The sequence below is a fragment of the Podarcis filfolensis genome, assembly GCF_964270895.1.
Source record: "Podarcis filfolensis genome assembly, chromosome: 15".
NCBI lineage: Eukaryota > Metazoa > Chordata > Lepidosauria > Squamata > Lacertidae > Podarcis > Podarcis filfolensis.
The window spans coordinates 43,690,347-43,716,983 of NC_139618.1; the positions used below are offsets into that span (position 1 = coordinate 43,690,347).

Consider the following 26,637-nt stretch of genomic DNA (forward strand, 5'->3'; position numbering starts at 1 on the left):
ATATGTTAAACAGCATAGGGGATCAAAATCGAACCCTGGGGAACCCCATATTGTAAACTGTCCCGGGTATATGATTGAAGGGTGGGATAAAAATAAATGAACAAACAAAGGTTTGACAAAAGCTTACAGAATCCTTTAACTGTAGAGATGGAAGGGGCCCACAGGTTATCTAGTCCAACCCCCTGCAAATCCCAACTAAAGCCTCCAACAAAGGAGAGCCAACCACCTTCCAAGGGAGTCTGTTCCACGGTCAAATGGCTCTTGCGGCCCAAAAGTTCTTCCTGTTTACAGTGGTACTTTGGTTTACAACCTTAATCCGTTCCGGAAGTCCGGTCTTAAATAAAAGCAGACTTAAACCAAGGCGTGCTTTCCCATAGAAAGTAATGGAAAATGGATTAATCGTTCCAGACGATGAAAAGCAACCCCTAAAACATGAATTTTTCTATCTAATGAGACAATTGATCCATAAAATGAAAGCAGTAAACCAGGCTGCAATCTATTATCCAGTATCAAAAACGGGCAGTGATCTACCCATTGCCATTGGAGGGACAAGACGGGAGGGGGAAGTTTAAGGGGTGTGTGGAAACACTCAAACTGGAGGGATGAGGAGCGCGCATGGGGTGCGTGTGGGGAAGGAGATGGCTAACTGGATGCAGGAGAGGAGAGTTTCGGGGGGAGGGAGCAAAGGGAGGCAAAAGATCTGGTTGGCGGGCTCGCCACTCTCTCCCTCGCAGCTGCAGGAGATGCCATGACAACCCCCTTCTCCGCTGCCAGACAACGGAAGTGTGGCATTCAAAACGGAAGTGCACCTGTGAACAGAGTACATTCGTAATCATCATCATCATCATCATCATCATCACAACCCGGAGCACTCATTTCTGGTCGTATACTAGACTGTTCATAAACCGAGGTACCACTGTAGTTGGAATCTCCTTCCTCTGGAGCATCAGGAAACAGGCTCCATCTTCCACATGACAGGGACTTGAGGGTAGTTGATTTCTCCAGGCACACTTTTACATTCATTCATTTAAAAGCATTATATGCTGCTTAAAGTGCTGCTTGAAGCAGCCCAAGCATTTCCCCGGAGAACAGGGGACAGCAGCAGTCATCACATGAAGCCTAGGGCTGGGCAATATCTGGTTTTCAACATCATGCTATATCACCAGCTAAACAGTGTGATATACCAATATATCATGATGTCTGAAATAAGGATGAAGCTATTGGCTGGTTTCACGGTTTCTCCCACATTGGGATTTTTGCATAGGACACACACACACACATCATGATTCGCGATATATTGCCAGGTGAAATATTATGAAACCAATATCCTGATATGGACTTCAAACTGGTTTTGGATAATGTATCAATTTATCACCCTGCCCTAGTGAAGCCTGAATGAAGTCATGAGATTGGCAGGTGGGTGGTCCTTTGCACCACACCTGAAACTGGACGAGAGACACACAGGCTAGACTTCTATGGCAAAATTCCACCAACGGGGCGCCCCAGCAGAGAAGGCCCTTCCTCATGCCACTGACATGGGTTATGCTCCTCAACAGAATTACACAAATGTCCTCCCCAGAAGATCTCAAAGCCCAGGCTGGCAGTGGCAGGAAGGAGTCATGCAGGAACTTGGCTCCCAAGCCATTTGAGACTGGGGGGCCTCTTTGGCCGCTGGGACGCTCCCCAGGTCACACCCCCTTCCCATCTACATCCCTTGACTCTCATAACTACTCTTTCTTGCCAGGATGAGGTGCAGAAACCAACCCACTGTCAAAAGGAACCTGTACATTCATTGCTTTGCCTCCTGGCCTGCCACCCACCAACTTGCTGCCTTGGGAAGGCCGCTCAGAAGGTAATATGGCCCCCGAGTTCAACAGGGTTCCCTAATAATAATACTATAATAATGTTATTATTTGTCCCCTGCCCATCTGCTGGGTTGTCCCAGTCACTCTGGGCAGCTTCTGCTACAGACCAAGGAAGCCTTGGGGCACTTTCCCTGGAGCAGAGCAGAGTCTTGGCTGAACTCGGGGCCAGCAGGTCCAACCTACACAAAAAGAGCATTTCAGATGCTCCAGTGCAAAGCCAGGAATATAAAACGGATAAATCCAGCTGACGTCTGTTGCCAACTCCTCCCCACCCCAACTGTGTACCTTGAACACAAACAGCCTTGAGGCTTGCTTTTGTTTGGTTACAGAATTAGCTCTCCATATTTCACACAGCGGGAGGAGGGGGGAAATAAATCGAAGAGAAGCTGCTGGGTGATTCAGCTGCAATGGAAACTTCAGCTCACCATCAGCCTCCTCCTATGTCACCCGCCGGCTCCGTGGGCTCAGCTATGTGACACTGTGCTAAAAACACAACTTCCAAACAGACCCACAGGAAGCCTAAAATCAGGCCATGCCAATTACCACAGGTCAAAAAAACGTCCAGGACTATTCTGAGGCAGAAAGAAGGGCGGGTGAAAGAGAGACACTGTAGATTAACCTCCTCCAACCATGCAGCCTCCCGACAGATGTTTGGGACTGCAATTCCCATGAGGCACAAGCTGCGGTTCTAATGGTGGGGAATGAAGAAGTGGTGGTCTGAAAGCATCTGAGCAGTGGGAAGCCCACAAACAGGGCCTGGGCACCCCAGCATCAGTTGGGGGAAGGCTGGCACAGGGGCCCCTTGATTTGAGGACGGGGTTTATCCTTAAAACCCACTGACAGGGACTCTTCCCTAAGCTCACAGAATCAGAGAATGTCTCCAAAAGAACTGTCCCTCTGAACAGGCACAGAGTTTATTTCCCCTCTCCCAAGAAGAGCAGGGGTGGCAAACATCAGCCTGGAGGCCAAATGCAGACCTCCAGGCCTCCCTGTCTGGCTCTGCGCACTCTCGCCAGACCACACCACCCACTGGCCCTCTCCCCAAACTCTCGGGAAGGTGTCCTTCCTCTGGCTGAACCAGGTGGAGAAACCTCCGACACTTGTGTGGCTGAACCAAAGCAAGAGATGCATTTGTTGCTCTGCAAAGTTTTCATTTGCTTCTTCCCACCCCTGGAATTGGACCCCCTGCTGTGGCAATGAAAAACCCCAGACTGGAAAAAGTTCCAGGCAGGCTGGGGCTGATGGGAGTTGTAGTTCAAAACACGTGTGTCAGAGCTACCCTAGGTCCCAGCTCACAAAGGACCAACGCTGCTTCGTTGTTAAGTATAAAAGTCTTTATTGAAGTTCAGTTTCACTTCCAGAGCCGCAGCGCGCAGCTCCACGTCTCAAGTGTCAGACCGCTGATGCTCCGTCTGAGTCTCCTCCCCCTTGACACCAATTTAAGATTCTAGCCTTGCTCCACCTTCTCCGCTGCTCCTTCCTCCTCTGGGTCCGCCTGCCCGCCGGGGTTCCGCCCTTTCTAGCCTCTTCTCCCGCTGATTCCCCTGAGCCTTCTCCCTCCCTCCGGCGGGCTTTAGGAGCTGGTTCCCCATCCGGGTCTCCTGCTGTTCCGCGCGCCTGCACATTTGAACTTGGCGCGCGCGCCCAGCCAGCAGCTTTCCTCCTGACCGTTCCACTGCTGCTGTCACTGCTTCCCCCTTCGGGGGGGCTAGCTGCAACTGACCTCCCCTCCGTTGGAGGCGTGGTCAGCCCTGACTCCCTCTCTGGAGGAGACACTGCCCCTGACACATGTGACTCTTCCCCCCCACTATGCTCTGGTGGGGAAACTGGTCCCGATCCCCCACTGCTGCTTTGGGGTTCCCCTCTGGCTCCTTGTTTCTGGTGCGTCCCCCCTGGGACCCCCCTTGCCCTGACCATCGGCGCCCCCTTCTGGGAATCTTCTGATTCGCTGGAGAAGCTCATGGAATCTCTCGGGCCACTGTCATACTCCCCTACGCTGCCCTCGGATTCTTCCCCTTCGCTCTCCCAATCCTCTCTCCCCAGTGCTCCTGCTCCTGATTCCCTGACAACGTGGATGGCACCAGGTTGAAGAAGGGTGCATCCACTTGTAATCTTTACAGCAAACCTGTAGGGTAGGTCACTGTTATCACCATCCCCCGACCTGCGGCAAAGCAAGCCGATCGGGCGCCTCGGGCAGCGTGCGTACCCTGTGACCGGGGGCGGGGCCAGCCACCCAACGGGGCACCGCAGGACCTCCAAGGAGTCTGCCTGCCTCCTCCCACTCAGCCGCCCTACAGCTGAGGGGGAGGCGGCGGGCGGACCATTTGGGCAGCACAGAGCCTGCGGGGACTCAACCCACCGCGTCACTCCCAAGAGAGATGCATGGCTCAGGCAGGCCCCGCAGTGAGTGCCGCCCACCATTTTGTCACTCCCCCCCCCCTCAGTGGGGACACCCGGGGCGGACCGCAGCTACCACAACCCCCTTGCTACGCCCCTGCCCCTGTCTTAAGATGAGCGAGAGTGAGAGACAGTTGGTTACTTAAGGGCACCTAGTGAGTGAGTCTGTGACAGAGGTGACATCTGAATCACTTCATCCAGGGACAACCCCTAGATTAAGGGACTTTTCTTCTTTAAGTTCTCAAAACGCTTAACCCAGCTCAAGGTAGTCATCTGAACTATCCAGGTGTTTAACTGAGACTCAATCACAGTTAGTCCGTCATTGGAAAAATAAGACTTTAGACCCATCTAGCTCCAAAATGGCAACGAGACATTGTGTTTCGACAGCTGAAACCTTGGTTTAAGTGACATTACAGGAGCCAGAATCTAGTACCAAAAGAGTTTTAGAATTAATTCAAGAATTTGGTCAGGTGGCAGGATTTAAACTGAACAAGTCCAAAACTAAGGTTTTAGAGAAAAATTTGACATTGTTTGAAAAAGAGAAATTTCAGAATGAAACAGGTTTGACTGTGGTGAAGAAAGTGAAATATCTGGGGATCAATATGACATCTAAAAATGGGAACTTATTTAAAAATAACTATGAGAAATGCTGGTCAGAAGTGAAAAAAGATCTCGAAATATGGTCAAATTTGAAGCTTTCCTTGATGGGTCGAATAGCAGCTATAAAGATGAATGTATTGCCTAAAATGTTATTTTTGTTTCAAACATTACAAATTGTGGACAAGATGGATTGTTTTAAGAAGTGGCAGAAAGACATTTCTAAATTTGTCTGGCAGGGCAAGAAGCCCAGGATAAAATATAAGATTTTAACTGATGCAAAAGAAAGGGGTGACTTTGCCCTGCCAGACTTTAGACTGTACTATGAATCAGCAGCATTCTGCTGGTTGAAAGACTGGCTGCTTCTTGAAAACACAGACATTTTGGATTTAGAAGGTTTTAACAACGTTTTTGGATGGCATGCATATTTGTGGTATGATAAGGTTAAAGCTCATAAAGCATTTAAAAATCACATTGTTAGGAGATCTTTGTTCAATGTTTGGATCAGATACAAGGATTTACTGGAAAATAAGACCCCAAGGTGGTTGTCACCAATGGAAGCGAAAGCCCAGAAAAAGCTCAATATGGAGGCCAAATGGCCAAAATATTGGGAAATTTTGGAACAAGAAGGAGATAGACTGAAATTGCAGAGCTTTGAGAAACTAAAAAAGAAAGTGCGAGACTGGCTCCATTATTTTCAGATAATGGAGGCTTACAATTTGGACAAGAAAATTGGCTTCCAGGTGGAAAAATCCAAATTAGAAACAGAAGTGCTAGAACCTAAAACTAAGATTATGTCAAAAATGTATAACTTGCTGCTGAAATGGAATACACAGGATGAAACGGTTAAGTCAGCTATGATTAAATGGGCACAAGATGTTGGACACAACATTATGTTTGCTGACTGGGAACAGTTATGGACCACAGGTATGAAATTTACGGCATGTAATGCCTTAAGAGAGAATATTATGAAAATGACATACAGGTGGTACATGACCCCAGTCAAGCTGGCAAAAATATATCATTTGCCCGATAATAAATGTTGGAAATGTAAGGAGGTTGAAGGTACATTCTTTCACCTTTGGTGGACGTGCCCAAAGATTAAGGCTTTCTGGGAAATGATTTATAATGAAATGAAAAAGGTATTTAAGTATACCTTCTTGAAGAAACCAGAGGCTTTTCTCTTGGGCATAGTCAGCCATTTGGTGCCAAAGAAGGACAGAACTTTTTTTATGTATGCTACAACGGCAGCAAGAATACTTATAGCAAAGCACTGGAAGACGCAAGATCTACCCACTCTGGAAGAATGGCAGATGAAGTTGATTGACTGTATGGGACTGGCAGAAATGACCGGCAGAATCCGCGACCAGGGAGAAGAGTCGGCAGAAGAAGATTGGAAGAAATTTAAGGACTATTTACAGAAATACTACAAAATTAATGAACTCTGAAAAGATGCTGGATTGAACTTTTGTGGTCTCTAGCTGTTATGATAAAGATAACAGGGATTAAAATTGTTTAAGTCATAAAATTTAAAAAGTTGAGTGGAAAATAAGGTGTTAATTAAAAGGAATGTTAAGAGATTAGGATTTGCTGGATTAACAATTTGAACTAGAAAACAAGAAGGGGAGGTATGAGGAAGTCAAAGAAACATGTTACTGAAAAATTGTTATTGAAATCAATTTGTTTTTAATATTTTTCTTTTTCTTTTTCTTTTTGTGTTTGCATAAAATTGGAAAACTTAATAAATATTTATTAAAAAAAAGAAACCTTGGTTTAAGGAGGCATTTGGTGCCTAGCTTATATATCTGAGTTTTTAACATTGGCCCTTGATCCATATCTCAGTCTTATAGCAATTATGCTATACCAATCCTCATTAGGAACCTGAAAAAATATGCCACTCCTTACCAGTTAACAAAGGTTTCCTAGTCAACTGGAAATGATAACAGTAGAACACCACAGAAGCAGTCATTTACATACTTGCTGAATTCATTCCATGCACAAAAGGTTAGACTAGATTTCCCACTCAAGCCTTTACCAGACTGCACGCCCAATAATTTATGCAACAATTAACAAGATCACTTAAAAACTAGAGGCAGAAAAAATCCTCCCTGAGAGCTTTGTGCACCTCTACATGTCAGGCCAGAAACAATTTGCTTAAATAAAACCTATTTAATTACACTGGGAACAGAGGAAGGAAACACACAAATTAATGGTTAAAGCAGATTCAGAAAAGTCAACATCCAGGTATGCAAAAGCAAGCAGCAGCCTCCTCCCAGCACTGCAGACTCACACCTAGCAGGCAGACCAAGAGCACAAGCAGAATACTGCACTCAGCACTCATGTCTCACAACAAATGTAACTGATTTGTAAGAAAGACTGCACAACCTGAAAAAAGAGACAAGGCGTGTACTTTTGTAAACCAAGAAAATCATATATATATATATATATATATATATATATATATATATATATATTAAAGAAATGACCAGCAGATACCTCCCCCAAAGCAGCCGCAGCACATGGGGTCTGCCATGTATAGCCATGTGGCCAGCTAAAGACCTCTGGGCCGCTTGGGGGGAGCAGAGGCGGCTTCGCATGTGCTGGGGTGGGGACATTTCTTGCCTAGAGCAGTCAAGTTCAACTGGACGACCTCGATCAACAGGTAGACCCCCTGTTGATCCTGGTCGATTGTGGGAACCGTATTGACCGTTGGCTGATGAAAACTGCGAAATGATAGTTTCTGCCCCCTTCCTCCGTTGTGTGAAGTGGGCAGAGTTTGTCATTCTCTCTTTGCGTTGGTGAATTTGATTATTGCCTTTATTGCTGCGTGCGTCTGTAAGTGGTGTAGTTTGAGGTGAGCGTTTTTCTTCCTTAAAAAAAGCTCAACAACTGTGGTCAATCCTCAATGACAATGGGTAGATCACTGCCAGTTTACTTATAGAAGTAGATCACAGTCTCTTGGGCGCTGGACAGGCCTGCCCTAGAGGACCAAATATTTATCTTCCCCATACCCACGAGCCTGCACAAGTGAAGCCCATCCCGTCAGGACTGCACCTTCTGTTCCCCAGCTGGCCAGGTGCAACGGAAGTTGTGGGAGAAGAGAGGGAAGCCAGAGAAGCAGGTGGTTAGAATCAGCTCTCAGGTACACCTGGGGCAAAAAACTGCCCACCCACTGCAGTGGAGGGACTTCTTCTTCTTCTTCTTCTTCTTCTTCTTCTTCTTCTTCTTCTTCTTCTTCTTCTTCTTCACAGGCCGCAGACGCAACTGGCTGGCACAGAAGACGACTGGGGAGAGGGATCCCAAACATCACCCACCTGCTTTCTCCTCCTCCTAACGGAAAGCCCAATTCAGAGCCTTCCTCTTCCGTGTGCTCTAGAGCTCATCCTGCTCATCCCAAAGGGGCTTGCACAGCAGGATTGTGTCCCATGACCGCCTCCCACTCTGCTGCCATTAATGCCTCCAAATGGCCACCTGCTTGGTTCATCCTCAAAAGACGTTTTGAATCAGCTTCAGTTTTAAAAAATGGACAGATGATCCTGATCTACGGGAGACTGATAAAGATCCTGTCTCTCCTGAAAGGAAGAAAGGCCTCTTCAGCAGAGCCAGGCCCTGTCCTCCTTGGAAGAGGAATTGCACGTAATGGAGGGCTCTTCCCCAGCCCACAGTCTTGTTCCCAAGCGGAGGCTTCTTTCCATTCCAGTCAGCGACTGTCTTGATGTATTTTAATCCTCTCTGAAGACGACAATGTAGGGGCACCAATGCATGCCAGCACCCCCCCGTTACAGAAGTGAAGTGCTCATGTGGGGCAGTGGAGAGAAATGGCCTCCTGCCAAAGAAGTATGTGAGAGACCTTGACACAGCCAAGGCTTGGCAAGCTCCCCATTCCTCTCTTACTTCCCCTGATCGTTTACATCTACTAAATCTGAGGGAAGCAAAAGGTCCACAGAAATCCATCTGCTCAAGTCGGACGATGTGTTTCAAATCTTCTCTCCTTGTGGGGCTGCTTCTGGCATATATATATGTAGAGAGAGAGAGAGAGAAGCAATTTCTCCATGGAACTTATGGGTCGACCCCCTTTCTGACCAAAGGCACCAGAGGTGAGTTCCAACATTGAAGCCCAGAAATGCAGCTCTTTATTCCCTACCCTTCGCCCAACACTCACATCTTAATCACGTTTGGGAGTGAAATGGCCGCAGGCTGCCGGCCACTAGGAGAGTTATTTTCCCATGCTCCCTCGCAAGTGGAGCTGTTTTTTCGTTGGCGTTCCTGGGAACTCTGCAGTTCCAATGAAGCTTTGCAGTTCTCAGTGAGCAGATCCATAATGACAGGCAAGGTTCTCTGAAAGACAGCTGGTCCCTGGAATCCACAGGTCCAGAGGAAAGTGGGAGCATTCCAGGGCGGGGTGGGGGGCAGGGATCGGGGATAGATCTCTGGGTGATTTGCAGAAGATCAGCCATGGTTTTCTCACTCCCAGCAGTTTAACAACAAATATGACTTTTTCTACTACTACTTTTTTGAGGCTCTTAAACCAGGCTCTTGGAAGCAGAGTAAGATGAGAAAGAAACTGAGCTGAGTTCTGGTATTAAAAGAAATTTACAGGGATGAACACTCTGCTCCTCGATTCTATGCTCCGCACTGCACACAAATCACTATTTTACACCTGGTTGGGCCTTGGGGTTCTTGTAAAAAAATCTAGTAGAAGCCTCAAGCCTGAAGTCTGCCCCGTCCTGTCCTACACGGAGTTTGCTTCACGAAGGCGTAATATGTTTGGGTGCAGACAGTGATGGGCATTTTAGAGATCGCTCCCCAGAGTCACCCTCAATGTGCAGAAAGTCCAAGGCAGACAAATCAATGTGGAAGGCTTGGGGTTGGACAGTTACTGCCCCAACTTTTTGGCTTCCCTGGCAATTACTCAGCTTGGAAGTCCCCTACCTGCAATCCAGCTCATAGGTGGGCTTAGGCAAGCTTCCACATATCAGAATAATATTGGCCTACTTTGCAGGGTTGCTGTACTTAAGTGCTTTGAAAACTTAAAAACACAACAAGCATTTTTACCATAATCCCAAACTTATTTACATGGGAAGGAAGCCAATGTTTTCAACTGGGACTTCATCCCCAAAGTGAAGCTCTCTGAAGAAAGTTGCCAGCACTACACACTTCAGGCAACAAGGCTTCCTGGCAGATGGGCTTGCCAAGGAGTGCCAAACTTCCACTAATATTACAAGATTAAAATTCCCCGAGTTCCATGGGGGAAAACGTCGCAGCAGTCAATGTGGTTTAAGAGCAGAGTAGAATCGTAGTGTGAATACAGTGGTACCTCGGGTTACATACGCTTCAGGTTACAGACTCCACTAACCCAGAAATAGTGCTTCAGGTTAAGAACTTTGCTTCAGGATGAGAACAGAAATCGTGCTCCGGCGGTGCGGCAGCAGCGGGAGGCCCCATTAGCCAAAGTGGTGCTTCAGGTTAAGAGCAGTTTCAGGTTAAGAACAGACCTCCGGAACGAATTAAGTACTTAACCCGAGGTACCACTGTATTGACATTTCTCCAAAACTCCCTATTGGTTTGCTTTTCTACACCAAAAGACCCCTGAGTTGTTCTTGACAAGCCCCAAGCCTAGACATGTGCACCCACTTTTTATCTCTCTCACATTCACACAAAGTGCTAGGAAATTATTGAGGCCGCTATGCCCACCTCTAAGGCCTGTCTCTAACAAAGGGAGAGAGCAGTGTAGTGGTTAGAGCAGGGCTGTCTGAGGTGGAGCTGCAAACCCCAACCACCAGCGGCACAATTGCCAGCCTCCTGCAGAGGTTGGCAGGGAGGCAGACAGAGCCGCTCCTACAGAGCAGGCAGCCTCTTCTAGGAAGGGGTAACTTGAGAATCAGAGAGACATTTGGTTCTTGCTTCTTGTGGTACAGACATTTCTGCCACAACAGACTAGTTTGCGAATTAATGCTCAATGGGCGTGTGGGTAGTCAAGGACTACAGTCCACTTCATCCGATGTCGCCAATATTCTTGAATTTTATGCATCTGATGAAAGGGACTTTTGTCCACAAAAGCTAATGCCATAATAAATTTTATAGTTTTTAAGGTGCCACAAAACTCCTGGTTGATTGTAATAAGAGAAATCCAAAGGATCTTATTCACACAAAGCAAAATGGCTCAGAATTCTACCCCCAATATCTAAATGCATAGCCACCTAACCACCCTTGGACCACACTCCTAGACCAATGTGCCAGATGAAGGCATTTTGGTCACATTCTTAACCCAGTGTTTTTGTTTTCAGCCCACTCTGTTAACGTCCTCTTCCCTCTCTAGTTCTCTTTTCTCTTTGCCCAACCATCTGTTAACCTTTAGCCCTTTTCTCTCCCCATCCCAGGACACTCTCTCTATGCAGGTCACCCACTCTGTGCCCACCCCTCTCATTGCCACAGGGGGTCTCTCTTCATCTTTACCTTCTAATAGTCTTGATACATCTGGGGCAGCTGTGGCTCTTTCAGAGCACCATCCACCCTGGGATAATCTAGATTGCAAAGTAGCAGCTGAATATTCTCCTTTTTCGCAAGGCACAATTACACAACAACTGAAGCTGAAGTCCTAGAGCAGGGATGTGGAATCTGGTGCCCTCCAGATGTTGCTAGAGAACAACTCCCATCATCTGTGACCACTGGCCATGCTGGTTGTCACGGACAGGTTGGACACAGAGAAATGCTGGGAGGAACCAGCTGGGGAACCCTCAAGGGAAGACAGCTCAGAGACCAGGGAGTAGGGGTAAGGAAACAATGAGAGGTGAGAGGGATAAGAAGACTGGGAGGAAGAGGTGGTGGAAGCTGAAGAGGGAACCGGGTTGGGAGAGTCTGTCCAGAATCAGAGGCAGAAGCTGAAGCATGGGAAGAGGGAGACTAAGAGGCAGAGATGAGCCAGGCTGGTGAAGACTCACGGATGTCTCTGTCTCCTGCTGCGACAGGCTCCCCTCCCCCCTTGTCTCCCAGAACCAGAAGAAGTATGAAAAGGGTGGAGGAGAGGTTGGCTGCACACAGGCATAGTCTCCGATTGCTTGGGGAAAGCCCTGGAGAGGAGGGGTCTTAGCTGGCTGTGGGGAGGTTGGAACTTTCAGTCTAGGCAACTGATCTTCATGGAGTAAGACCCCAAGGAGTGTGAACTGTGTGCCCAGTAGGTCTAACACTGAACCAACTCTGTGGAGGTTGTACTTTTGCTAATAAAGAGTTGACTGACTGCTCCTGCGGCACAGGGTGGGGCTAACTGAAGTTGGGAGCCCAAGTGCATCTGCAGGGCCACAAATTCCCCATCCCTTACTCAGAGGTAGGTATAAAATACACAAACCTTTTTCACAAATCTGCCAAGAACCTACAACCCTCAATTCCCAGTGGCTGAACTTTCGTCCCTTAAGCCATGCTGGATAAGTCAAAGAAAACCCAGGAAAATCTGAACACTGGTCAAGCAAGTTCAGTTGGTAGAGAATGAGACTCTTAACCTCAGGACTGTGGGTTCAAGTACCACGTTGGTCAAAAGATTCCTGCATTGCAGGCGGTGGGACTAGATGATCCTTGTGGTCCCATCCAACTCTGTAATTCCATGGTTCTAAGATTTAGATGGGTTCAGTTTAAACAGAAGTGAACAAATCAAAACTGGCTGAACAATGCAACAACAGAATTATGTCTTTTATAGGTCTTGTAATATGTTCCAAGAAATACTCTTCAGTTACAGAATGCCAAACTTCAAAAGAAGTGCCAATTATCATTTGGTCTGTTCCCACCTTTTCAAGATAGAAGTATCAATGGGATAAATTTCTAGGGAGTGTATTTATGATCTGGTTAGGATCTGGTGGTATTTGGAATCTTTCCTTAAGAGTTCCCAGGATTGTATAATAGCCATTTGGGGCTGGAGGGATATGTGCAGTGAATAAAAATTAAATTGCACATTGACAAAGGATGGAAGCTTGCAGGTTTGAAACATATACCAGTTTTAGCTATCCCTCACTGTAAAACAGTCCTGGTTCTCAAACTCTTGAATTCAAGGCCAACACAACTTGAGAAAAATCTCTGCCAAGTATTTAACTCACACTTAACCTTATTTGTCGTGCAAGAGTCACTTCCTGCTTAGTCAAGGTGCAGGACCACTGATCCATTCATGCCGAACATGTGAAATGATTCCATTGAAAAGCCCTGCTTTTGAGGCCATGCATGAAGCCATTAAACTTTTTCTTGGGATGCTTGATCTGTGATAGCTCATTCACACACAAGTCACCGTTCTGAATCATCAAGTGAGAAGCTCACAAAGAAAAGCAGCTCAGAAACAGTAGGAACTGAAAATTCCCATCAAGCCAAAAGTGCCATCCTGTCAAGGAGAGAACAATCCCCCACCCCCGAACAACGCCAAGCAGTTTCGCCAGGAACAGCCAACTCCTTTCAGAGCATAGCAAGAGCTCGGCTCTCACACACCAAAGGCCTCCCTAGTCCCCCTTGCCCCACGGCCCATGGGGAGCCCCAGGCCTCTCCTGATATTCCTCTCCTCTAGTAAGCCGTTACTCAGGGATGCTGATCCTGGAGGCAAAAGTAGCCATTAGGACCAGCAGCCACTGACAGCCCTTTCCTCTATGCATCTGTCTAATCCTGCATAAAAGCCATCTAAGTTGGTGCCCATCATGGCACCTGGTGCAAGGACCCTTGAGCTGTGTCTCCCCGAGCTGGATTACCAAATAGGCAAAGTAGGCACTGGCCTATGGGCCCCAAACCTTTTAGGGGCCCCATGACAACAGATCAAAATAATATTGATTTGATATTGAAAGAAAATTACAATCAAGCTTTCTTAGTTCAGTGTTATCCCACTAGAGAGTCCCCCCCACCCAAGATTTTGGCTGTCATGGGGTCTCCACAGGGTTTTATCTGGCACTGAAGTCTTCCCACTCCCTTTCATCTTTCTGCCCCCCAAAGCTAAAACGACCCACACATTGCAACCTTTCCTCAAAGTGGAATTGCTCCAGCCTCATGATCATTTCAGCTGCTTTTTTCTATTTCTCCAATATATTCCCTTTCAGATGCATCAAACCTTTCCTAATTATCCCCAAAGGGGGACTTTGTTCTTGGGACACCAGTCAGGTGACCAGAATTATCCGACCCCTTTCCCAGATGCATATAGTTCTGTAATAAATTTAGCATCACTTGGGAACTTGGCTGTCACAGCTGTTAAAATGCGTCCCTGGCCAGTGTTTCCCTAAGAGTGGGCTTGGGACCAATTTCAGGTAGGCCTTGGGGCCATAGCCCCCCCCCCGCCTGCCCTTCCCCATAGCCATGCCATGAGGGGAAGAGTCAGAAGGGAATTAGAGAGCAAGATAACAGGTTGTTGCTGTTGTTATTGTTTCATATTAAATAAACTGGGGTAGGAAAGGAAGGGGGCTTTCAGAGGACAAGGGATGACAGGATCTGGTGGTTGAGGAGATGGAATTAGGCAAAAGGCAAGTGGGGCTGGAAAGGGGAAAATAGAAAGGAACAGACTCCTTCACGCTGAGCTTCTGCATCAAGAACTTCTGCCTACAATAAGGAGGCTACGTACGTCACAATACCTCCAAAATAAATGTCTATCTTTAACTTGATGAAAGCTGAGCTTTGGAACACCTTGCCATAAGGAAAATGTTGCGGCAAGGAAATTAGCACTTTCTAACAATCCACAGGTTAACAGAGCATAAAGAGATGGCAGGACTTGCCAATCAGTTGTGCCAAAGGTTGCTTCCACCTGCCACCATTTAGTGACTGGCTCTTCCCTGCACCACCATTTGGAGACAGAATTTTTTTATTATTACATTTCTATACTGCCCTTCATCAAGAGATCCGCGGCTGGTTCAAAGAATAAAATGCAACATAAAACACAAGTGAATAATTAAACCAAAACAAAAAGCCCACCTTTGAAAAGCTGTAGGATAGGCCTGGTTGAAGAGGAACATTTTTGCCTGGCACCTAAAATATATAATGAAGGTGCCAGGCCAACCTCTGGAGAGCATTCCACAAAACAAACTTGTCTTAGGGGTTGCCTATGAGTCACCTGCAGGTGGAGGTGCAGCCACAAGGTCACCCTTAAAAGCAGCATTCATTGTAGCCAATAAAGCAGACGGTGGTGGGCTGTTTCAGCAGTTGCTCAGTTTTGCAAATGTGTGCCAGAGTCCCAAAAGGCTTTACCCTGCTGCCTCTCAATTGCTAGGCACTTGCCATCTCTTAAGTCCTTCTGGGCATGAATTCCATTGTATCAACATTCTGGCCAGCTCATAACACACAGTTGGCAAGAAATAAACGTTCAAAGAAGAACAATCATAGTTGTTATATTGCACTATGGCTGTCCCAGGATGTGCTCTGAAGGCTCATCTTTTTTGCTTTCCATAGCAGTGGAAGTCAGCTTGCAGCTGAATTCCTGGACATGCTAGGAAAGCAATGGAAGAGAATCTTTTACAGCTGCAGGGCCACATTCACTTCTGGTCAGCCTTCTAGGGGCCACATGGCAGTGGTGGGCAGAGTCAGAGGCAAAAACGGGAAGAAAAATCTAACCTTGTAGGCTAACCAAGTTTCTATGCACCCACCAGAGGTCAAGGACACATTCTAGCCTGGGGAAAACATTCAAGGAGGGTGTGGAATATGGCTGGAGGCGTGTGACCTGGGAAGAATTGTAAGGGCCAAACAGAGACCTGGAGGGCCACATCTGGCTTGGGACCAAGGTTCCCCAGCCCTGTAACTAGAGGGTAAGCCCCACTGAACTAAATAGGATTTACTTTTGACTAGATGTGCTTTCATTTGCACAACATACGGTTTTGTCAGCTCTCCAAAGCAGGCACTCTTCAGTCTGTTTGTGTCAACAAATTCCATAGGAATCACTGCGCTGAGTCTCTCGCCGGCAGCTAAGAGTCCAGCGGTACCTCAGCAGATTTACTGTAACTTAAGCTCCTGGGATGAGAGCCAAACCTGTGCACAAGATAAGAAGAGGTGACCCTGCACTTTTCTTGAACACATTTGGGCATTGCACAGAAATGTCACAGACTTACTGTAGCTCCTACATTTAGGGGCTTTGGGCTCCCCCCACCCCGGAGCCCACTGCTGCCAATGGAGGAGAAGGCCTCATGCAGCTAATGGAGGCAGCTCTGGAGTCCACAAAAGATCACAGCACAAGTAAATCTCTTAGTCTTTAAGATGCCAGGAGGCTCTCAAGAGCAGTCTTCCCTCCCCTTCAAGCCAAGCAGGGTGCAAAGTAGCAAGGGGAGAAGCGGGGCTCCTTCCTCTGAACCAGCCTTCATAAGGGAAAGGACGGGGTGTGGGGTTGGTTTTTTTCCAGGAACCCAGTAAGAAACAGGCATCTCAGAGGGATTCTGGATGCCTGCCGGCTCACACACCTCACCCTTTGTCCCAACCTTTCAGAGCAAATAGATTTCAAACTTTAACAGGTGGCAGCTTACAGCATTTCTTAGGTCTGTGTAAAAGGTGCACCAACAGTCACATTGAGCAACAGGGACAAGCAAGCTCAGCTCCTGGCTTCCCAGGAGGAGGGGCAGAGTCCTCAGGGTCTGCCCCCAGCTCCCAATTCCACAGACCCTGCAGCTCTCCAGTTTGGCGACTGGGAGGGCAGCTGATATTCCTAGGATGTGGGGGTGGCAGCGCTGGGGCCCCCACCTGCTGCTGATCCTTTGCCTTAGGCAACCCAAGCACAAGCCACAGAAAGATCACACCTTGCTCTGGCGCAGACAGGAGTTATTTCAGAATAACTACCACTCAGCCGCAACTACCCATCCGCTGCCTGATGCTCGGCAAGAGAGAGAACACTCTCTGCCCTCAAGGAGCGTACAATCTTCATTCTGAGAGCGGAAAGAGAAGGCCGGCAATTCAAGCTGAGACCGCGAGCCAAGGCAGCTCCTCATGCCGACTTCGCTTTCGCGAGGGGTCGGGATTCGGGGGTTAAAGCAAAGGCTTCAGCGGGCAGGCGCCCGGATTCCCAGGTCGCCCATAAAGGGGTTTGCCTAAAAACCAAAACGTACCAAGTCGATCCCCAGAACCAGCTTAGCTGCTAAACGCAGGTCGACTGAGCGTGCCAAGAGCGCCCTTGCCTCCCCGGCCCCGTCGGGCGCTGATCCGCCGCCAGCGGCGATTCCCAGCCAGCAGGATGCGGCCGCGCAGCTCGCAGCTCAGTCCACAGCGACGGCGAGGCGGCCAAGCCTGCTCCGCTCCCCCGACGGCGGCGAGTCGCCGCGCTCCCCCCGCCGCCGCCCGCTTCCTCCCATCCCGCCCCCCCCCAGCAGCCCCAGGGCGGGCTGCTCGCTCCAGGCCCCCCGCCGCCCGCGCTGCACCGCCGGGAGCCCGACGCCGGGGGCGATGGCGGACCCGCTTCAGCCGCCGAGCCGCGGGAAGTTGGCCAGCTTCTGGCCGAGCCCCGCCGCTGCCCCCTCGCCGCCCGCGCCTGGATCCGCGTCTCGGGAGGCCCCGGCGGCCCAGCGCCAAGTTGGCCGGGAAAAGTTTCTGCCGCCGCCGCCGCCGCCGCATTGGAGCGACTTACCGCTGGGCTGGGTCCCTCCTGGGCCGGGCGGCGGAGCGGGAGCCCGGCAGGGCCGCGCGGGCCCCGGGAAACAATGGGCGGCTGGGCGGCTCTCCTCGACTGGCCTGGCCGTCGCGGCTGGCGGGCCAAGGGCTGCCTCCTCCCGGCGGGCCACGAACTGGCGGCGGCGGCGGCGGCGGCGGCTTCTCGCTGAGGCAGCCGGAGCCCAGGCGGAGAGTGGCTCCCGCAGCGCCGCGCCGGAGCCGCGAGGGAGCCTCGCTCCGCCCCCGCCCCGCCCGCCGCCCCTCCGGCGCCGCCGCCGCCGCCGCCTCCGCTCGGAGCCCGGCCCCACGAAGCCCCTGTCCCCAGTCTGGCCGCGAGGCTCCCCCCACTTACCGGGGAGTAAACCCCGTGGACTCCAGGAGGACTTAGCGCTGAGTAGCGAGGAGAGGCGCGTCCGTCTCCTAGGCCGGCCGAAGTCCCCTAGAAGCCCCCGAATCGGCGCAGGTCTGACTGCGAAGCGTCACTGTTCCCTCTGGGCTGGACTTGGGGCAGGAGAGCAGGGACCCCTCGGCCCCCGGAGCAGCTTCCGAAGGAAGGGAAGCCGCCTTCCCATCTCCCTCCCTCCCCACAAAGACCGCTCCGTCTAGAGCTGGGACGGAGAACCAGGAGAGCGAGGCTCCCACGCCCTCAAGCGCCCCTTGGGCCAGTCGCTCTCAGCCCAGCCGACCTCCCGAGGTGGCTGAGAGGACAAAAGGAGCAGGGAGAAGCAAGGACAGGATATCACCTTGAGCTCCCTCTAAGATGGGTTATAAATGCAAGAGGTAAGTAAACTTGCAGCTCATAAGGCTGAAGTCCTGGCCATACTTGCTTGGAACAATCTCATTTCCAAGACAGCGTGTCTAGGATCAGGCTGCAGGTTATGTATTGAAGTTCTCACCCTACCCACCAGGAGTATCCTGTATATAGTTTTCACTCAGGTCCACATCAGTTAATTTAGGCGGGAAACCCTGGGTTGTAGTTGCTACAATGTTGACAGCCGTCTGCCTATAAAAGCAGGCTGAGCTGTTCGCTGTTCAGTTCTGTTCCAGCTTACAAATAAAGAGCTGCTTTGAAGAATCGCTGTGTCGTCTGCTATGTTCACCCACAACTTAACCCTGCTGACAAAGGTGGGATTGATGGACATCAGAGCACAGCCAAATGCGGCCACCCTCTGAACTGAGCTGAATCACTGAGCAAAATCACTGAACAGAACCAATTCAGAGCTGACCGTTCTGGCTAGAGCACGGTGTTCCATCCATCGCCTCCACGCCGGCATCGGAATCATGGCTTCACTCGTGCCTCTACCGCCGTTTGCCCCAGCCTCTGAATCATGGGACTCCTACCTCGCTCGGTTCGACTGCTACCTCCAAGCCAACAAGCTGACAGAAGTATCAAAGGAGCGGAAGTGGAGCCTATTCCTCAGTCTCTGGGGGCTTGAGGTGTTCGAGACGGCCCAAGCATTGGTTGCGCCTCTAGCAGTCCAGGCAGAGCCGTGGGACACGATCCAAGAGAAGCTCCGCAACCACTACGCACCAAAGTCGTCCAAGATTGCTGCCCGCCATGCGTTCTACCACCGGAACCAGGCAGAGGGGGAGTCAATTAACAACTACACCGCCACCCTCCGACAGGCTGCAATGCACTGTGAGTTCCGAGACTTAGACAATGCCCTGATGGATCGAATCGTCTGTGGGGTCCAGGACATCCGTCTGCAACGGCATCTCCTTGCCAAGCCAAACCTCACACTGCAGAAAGCCATTGAGGGGGCCGTGGCCTCGGAAGCTGCTGCCCAGGAGATCCACAAGGCCAGCAGCCTTGCTAGGAAGCCAGTTCCAGTGCATCACGAAGAGGCCAGCAGTGTCGAGGCATCCTCCAGTGGAGACGATGACGTGCAACAGACAAAGCGGGAGCGAGGGAAGTTCAAACAGAAGTCCACAGGCCAATCAGAATGTGCCAGCTGTGGAGGCAACCATTCTCGTGCCAAGTGTCGGTTCAGAGACGCCATCTGTCGGCGATGCTCCAGGAGGGGCCACATCGCTAAGGTCTGTCGATCGGCTCCGTCCAACACCCCCCCCCTTTGCCATCTCGCAAGTCCAAGTCTTCCCCCTGGTCCGCCAAGGGAAGCTGTTTCGCCCTCACCAACTGCCATTGCCCATCCGGAACCATGATTGGCCAAACCGACTCGCCTATGCGTCACAAACTACACGTCACCGTGCTCATCGAAGGACATGGAGATCTGCCTTGTCCGTCATATCCTGGAGCACCATCAAAAGACTCATGCCCAAGCTGTCCAAGAGGCAACTTGGCCCAAACCACATACATTTGAGAGACTACCAGGGAAACGACATCCCTGTGGTAGGTGTTGGCCAGTTCCGGGTCACTTTCAAGAATTTTTCAGGCCTGCTCCGACTGGTGGTGGTTGAAGGCTAGCAGCCTAGCCTCCTAGGGCTAGACTGGTTTGATGCCCTTGGCCTGGAAGTCACCAGCATCAACTGCATCTCCGACGCAGAGGTTGATGGCCTAATCAAAGACTTTGGTGAGGTTTTCGACGGCACTTTGGGTCAATATACAGGCACGCCCATCTCCTTCAGCCTAGTTCTACAAGTTGCCCCCATCAAACTAAAGCCACGCCGGGTCCCGTTTGCTCTCAAGGCTAAGGTGGACGAACAACTTGATAAGCTGATCACCCAAGGAGTTTTGGAGCCGGTTGACCACGCCAAGTGGGAAACCCCCATCATCACGCCCGTCAAGCAAGACGGATCGGTACGAATCTGCACCGACTACAAGTGCACAATCAACAAGGCACTTCAGCAGCACGCTTACCCAGTTCCCGTTGTCCACCACCTGCTGCATTCCCTGGGTGAGGGTAAGGTCTTCACTAAACTGGCCTTGCCCGAGCCTATCAACAACTGCCTGTTGATGACGCCACTGCTGAAGCTGAGATGATCGTCACCCACCGAGGGGCGTTCCGGTGCCACTGTTTGCAGTTCGGAGTGAGTGTGGCTCCTGGCATCTTTCAAAGCCTCATGGAGCGTCTCCTGCAGGGGCTTCCGGGCATGGTGCCATATTTTGATGACGTCTTGGTATCCGCAGACTCAAATCAGCAGCTGTTCGAGCGCATCCGCGCTGCGCTGACCAGGTTCCAGGAGGCCGGGCTCAAGGTGAAAAAAGAAAGGTGCCAGATCGCCGTTCCACAGCTGGGCTACCTTATTGACGCCTCCGGTCTTCACCTGATGGCATCCAAGATCCGGGCCATTCAGCAGGCCCCGATTCCAAAAAGCAAGGTGGAGTTGCAGGTGTTCCTGGGGCTGCTGAACTTCTACAACATGTTCCTGCACCACAAAGCAACACTAGCCGAGCCTCTACACCGCCTCCTCAGCACATAGGTACCGTGGTCCTGGGGTCATCGGGAAACAGCAGCTTTCAACGCAGTCAAAGCCCTCCTCTCATCGGACAGTGTGCTGGTACAGTACAGTGAAGCCAGGCCGCTGGTCCTCGCCTGTGACGCCTCGCCCTTTGGCATCGGCGCCGTCCTCAGTCACCGGTTTCCAGATGGTAGGGAAGCACCGCTTGCCTATTTCTCCTGGACGCTGTCTCCAGCTGAATGGAATTACAGCCAGCTCGACAAGGAGGCACTGGCACTTGTGGCTGGAGTAAAGAGGTTCCACAAATACCTCTATGGGAGAACCTTCGATCTCATTACTTTTTTTTTTTTTTTTTTTTTTTTTAAATAATATTTATTGAAGTTTCCAAAATACAGAAAGAGAAGAAAAGAAATTATGAAGATACATTCAGAACCTTATTTTCAAACATCCACTTTCTGGGACTCCCCCCTTCCCCCACCCCTACCGTATTCCCCTTTCATATTGTTGTTTCCACAAGTTCTGTTTCTGATTTAAAGCACAATTTATATACCCCATTGTTCAAATTTAAATTTATACAAACCTTATGCAACACCCTTGATAAAAAAAAGCAAAAGATCTCTCCCCGTAGCCCGCCCCCTTTTCTTTCCACAATGTCCCCCTTTTTTCCCATTAAAGTAAAAGCACACAGAATAAAAGTATAAAAAAATAAGAAATATATTAGAAAAGAAAAAAAAAAAAACCAATTCAGAAAATAGTTGCAAGCCTTTGGATTCTAATTCTCCCTCCCCTTCCCCGGTTTAATTTCCCTTATCCTCCAATCTATGTTTCCAGCCTGGAAGTCTTAAGTCCATCAATCCCATTTTTCCCCCAACTCCTTGCAGAATTATTTCCCATTTTTAGGATTACTTTTTAAAAATTAATTCCTAAATCTTTAAAAATGTCAAATTATAAAATTCCCCCCATTGTTCTTTCAAGGTTATAGTCCAGCTTCCTCTTGTTCCGCTGCTAAAACTTTCTTATTCAGAAGTTTAGTAACTCTACATGGGTTGTTGTTATTCAGGAACAAAAACTTGCGTTCAGTCCCTTCCTTCTTCAGTAAAGTATTCTGTTGTCTCCTTTTAGTCTAAACACCCTGTAGACGAGATTCAGTTTCAGTTTTGCAGCTTTCCCAGGAGATAACCAGTTCTGTGAAATTCCGAAGTGTTGTATTTTTCCCGGCTTACGCCCATCTTTGTAATGTCCCGAAGCTCCTCTAGGGGGGTTGTTGTGACTTTGTTTCCAAAAATCCGATTGTTCTCCGTATTTTCGCCATTTTGTATTCGAGTCTTAACAAATTATATCAAGTTGTAACAAATTTGACCAGCCAGGTCCTTGTAATAAAATCCTCTTTAAAATTCCGACTTTGACAGCTACTTTAACAGCTGTCAAAATCACCGGCTCTTTTCACCAGGCTCACTCCTCAATCGCCCCGGTTCCCAGGGAGGGGGGTGCATTTTCCTTCTCCTTCAATTCTTCCTCCAGCACAATTCTTGTACTTTCCCATCATGGAATTCTTGATTTTAGCAAAGATACCGTTCTTTTTGGGCCTTGGCTTCCCAATCCTTGTTTTAAAATGTCTACAATAGGGAGGGGGACTGACTTCCTTTTTAGATCCCCCCCCGCTCGTCTCAAATCCAAAAAATTTTTCTTCTTTTAAACCCGATTTCCAATTTACTCACGGGTTGTTGTTAAAAGTCCAAATTCTCAATGGAAGAAGTCAGCGCTCTCCGCCGGATGGCATGCGGCTTCGCTCGGCAGGGATGGCAGAGGACTCAAAGCACCACGCTTCTCCCCGGCACCCGATCCGTAGCCTTTAAAAAGGCTCCTTCACGAGTCGGGAGGGCGCTAGCGGTGCTAGCCGAGTCTCCAAGTCCACGGCCCCCGTGGCCGTGGTTTCTAAGGGTCCCCGCATCGCCGGTGCGGTAAAACCCAGCCCCTGCCGAGCCGGCTCCCTCCGGAGCTCGGAGGGAGTCCGCCATTCGGCGATGGCGCCAACCCGGAAGTCCCGATCTCATTACTGACCACAAGCTGCTCCTGGGCCTCCTCCCTGGTGATCGACCAACTCCACCAGTCCTCTCACCACGCATGCTGCGATGGACTGTCTTTCTGGCAGCTTACAGCTACCAGCTTGTCCATCGCCCTGGAAAATTGATGGGCCATGCCGACGCTCTCAGTCGTTGCCCTCTTCCAGCGCTTGTGGAAGACCTGGCTCCTGCTTCATCACTCCTCCTAATTGAGGACCTCCCAGCAACGCCAGTATCGGCTGCCTATGTAGCCTCCGCATCTGCCCAGGACAGCACCATCAAACGAGTACTCAACTGGGTGTGGAGGGGGTGGCTGGAAGGGTCTTTCGCACCAGAATTCCAGCCGTTTGCAACCAAACAGCATGAGCTCTCAGCTCATCACGGCTGCCTACTGTGGGGCGACCGAGTCATGGTTCCCCAAAGACTCCGCCAACGCGTCGTCGAAGCTCTGCACATCGGCCACTCAGGGATCGTCAAAATGAAGGCGTTGGCTCGGTGTTATGTCTGGTGGCCTAACATGGACGATGCCATCACTTCGTGGGTTGCCTCCTGTCAAGCACGCCAAGAGTCGAGACCTGCACCGCCGGCAGCTAAGGGTAACACCTGGGAGATGCCCAAAGCACCCTGGTTGAGGGTGCACATCGATCTTGCCGGCCCCTTTCATGGCTGAGCCTTTATGGTAGTGGTGGACACCTATTCCAAATGGCTGGAGGTGGCCCTGATGCCCTCCACCAATACTGAAGCCGTCATCTGGGTGCTGCGGGGCCTGTTTGCAACTCATAGGTGTCCTGATGTCCTCATCTCAGACATCAGACCTCAGTTCATATCGGGCACCTTTGAAAGGTACCTCTTGGGGCTGGGCATCCGCCATGCCCTAACGGCACCATTTCACCCGGCCAGCAACGGGCAGGCAGAAAGAATGGTGCGCTCAGCAAAAGAGGCACTGGTGTGCCTGGAACAGAGGGACTGGCACAAGCGGGTCACTGAATACTTGCTCGTGCAGCACATCACCTCTCATGCAGCCACAGGGTGGAGCCCTGACTGGCTTGACTGGCTACACCCAGACTTTGGTGTGGCCGAGCCCCCGGGCTGTACTAACACGCCACGGTCCTTTATTCCAGGGGAATCAGATTTTTGCCCGGAACTTTGTGGGGGACATTCCTTGGGTGCCAGCCATGGTAGTGGGAGTCACAGGGCCCCGTTCGTACCAGGTGGCACTCGAGAACGGACACTTCTGGCGCCAGCACATAGACCAGCTAAGGTGCAGGGTTGGGGATTTGAACATTACCGTTGTGCCCCCAATTGTGGCCCCAGCTCCGGAGCAGTCGTTAATGGAAGGCGAGGCTCCACCTACATCTTCCTCACAAACTGAGGGCATGGAGTCAAGCTGAGCCATTTCGGTGACCATCGCCGTGCCTGACCGTCCGCTGAGTCCACTTGCAGCGGTTCCTTCGACAGCAGCGGAGCCAGGGAACTCGGGCTCAACGCCACATTTGGTTGCACCACAGTCGCAGACAGAATTGGGTGGCCACCTGGACTCTGGTACTGGCCCTCGGCAATCCAGTAGGGTTTCCAAGTGCCCAGCATATTTAAAAGACTATGTTCACTGGACAAACTGCACATGTAAAGCTGTATGGTGAACAGGGTCAATTAATATGCTTATGTGCCTTACTGAAACCAGTAAGGGTATTGCTGTATGTAATGGAACCACTATGATTGTAACTAATGCCTTATCTCGGTGGGGAGGGGTCTTATGTACTGAAGTTCTCACCCTGCCCACCAGGAGTATCGTGTAGATAGTTTTCACTCAGGTCCACGTCAGTTACTTTAGGCGGGAAACCCTGGGTTGTGGTTGCTACAATGTTGACAGCCGGCTGCCTATAAAAGCAGGCCGGCTGAGCTGTTTGCTGTTCAGGTCTGTTCTGGCCTGTGAATAAACAAGAGCTGTTTGAAGAATCGCTGTGTCGTCTGATATGTTCACCCACAACTTAACACTGCATGTGTGTACTAAACTGGCAGGCAGTCAAAGGAGTGGAGGGCACTGCCTTACACTGAAATGGCTTCTCTGCCCTGACTGGCAGTAGCTCTTCTGGGTTTCAGGCAGGGGTCTCTCCCAGCCCCACCTGGAGATGCGGGGGTTGAATCTGGGACCTTTGGCTTTCAAGGCGGATGCTCCACCACTAAGCTATGGCCCTTCCCTGTCTGACACTTGCTTCTTCAGATGTAAGCCCTACTGTGTTCAGTGATACTCCATAATAAGTATATGAGTAAATATCATTTAATTCCTCAGGACTTATTTCCAAGCCAGCAGGCTCAGGATCAAGTCTTAAACCTGGGGAAAAGACCTGAGGAAGTTGGCAAGAGTTTCTACCATGGCAGGTGCTGAACAAAGCTCACGGCTGCCTAGAATTGCTGCTATTTCTGTACCTGTGTTACGCAGAGTGACATTTCTGCTCTGTTCTTGAGCTCAAGCAGTTTACAACCTACTATAGAAATATCTTCCCTTAAGGCTAGGTGTATGGAAGCTGGTCAGTGGCCAAGGAACTCTGCACATGATGGTTGCCTTAAACTCCAGCAAGGACAGGCTCCAGGACTAAGCCTAGGGGAACCCTGCTGGTGGTTTGTACAAGGGCGTGTGGCAGCATGTGCAGTCAAAGCCACTGACTGGCAGTATCTTGCCAATGTCCTGGTCTTCCTCTTCCCTGCCTGGAGAGGCCAGAGATTGAGCCTGGGACCTTCTGCATACAAAGCATGTGCTCTGCATTGACCTCCCTGCTGCCACAGTGAAGAGTGACCTCTTCAGCTTGGTCCTTTGCATGTTTACTCACAAGGTCCACAGAGTTGGTTAGACCTGCTCTTGGGTGTGTGCGTGCATCAGGTGGCACCCTCCGTGAAATTTCAGTGCAGCAAGTCTCTCCCTTCTGAGGGTGGTGGTGCAGAATAGAGTTGGATAAGGGCATTTCTTTGCTAGGTAAACAAGATTTGTTCAATGTCTGCAGGTTGTGTGGCTGTTAAAAACACAATAAGAAAAAGACAGACATCATTTCCTACTCTTTCTCAAGAGTAAATGGTTCCCAGTTAGGAATTCCTTGCCAGATAAAACCCTGACCGGCACCATTTCTTACTGCATCCTAGGCCTGTGCTGGGGTGGAGTGGGGTGGGGAGGAAAGGTCTAGAGTGTTTGCTGAGCCAATACTGCAGTTTTTATTTGGCACACTATTTCTTTTTCTTCCATTAAAAGAAAAATCAATAGTCAGGCATAAATCAGAAAAGCTGGCTGTATAAAACTGGACCCAAGTCATCAAGCCTTTTAGCATGAAGCAAGGCTGCATATTCATTCATTCTTTCATTCATTCACAGCAGGGGTCACCAAGCTTTCTGGAGCCCTGGGCACATTGGCAAACTGCAGAAACTGTTGTGTGCAGCACAAATACACCACAACCAAGCACACACCAGGGAGCCAATTCTATTGGCTGCAATAGAATGCTGCTTTCAAGCCTTTTTTCCCCAAGGGGGGGGGGCAGCAGAGGATGAGGGGAGTTTGTAAATGCCAGGGAAGGCGTCCAGGATGCGCCAACAGCCAAGACAGTGGAGCTGGTGATTTAAAGCATTTGCTCTTCAACCCCAAAGGCTCCCAGAGTGGCTTACACATCACAAAACCAAACTAAACCCCCAAGCAGTTCCTGCCCTCTAGCCTGCTGTACGGAAGGGGACACACTAAAAAGGGAAAAAGGGGATGGGAAGGGAGGAGAGAGGCAAAGCAAGCTCAGAACTACAGTTATTGA

At 49.9% G+C, this 26,637-nt stretch overlaps 1 protein-coding gene and 1 long non-coding RNA gene across 5 annotated transcripts in view; one reads left to right on the forward strand and one right to left on the reverse strand.

The window, feature by feature from the left end:
* FGFR1 (fibroblast growth factor receptor 1) overlaps positions 1-17,678 on the reverse strand; it is a 106,259-nt gene extending 88,581 nt beyond the window's left edge. The window contains exon 1 of one of the 4 annotated variants that reach the window (XM_083588516.1): positions 17,407-17,678. The gene's annotated coding sequence lies outside the window, so the exon portion shown is untranslated. The remainder of the gene's footprint in view (positions 1-17,406) is intronic. The other 3 variants (XM_083588518.1, XM_083588515.1, XM_083588517.1) reach the window with 3 other exon arrangements.
* Positions 1-26,637, forward strand: part of LOC310750767 — a 150,472-nt gene that overhangs the window by 110,933 nt on the left and 12,902 nt on the right. The window lies entirely within an intron of this gene.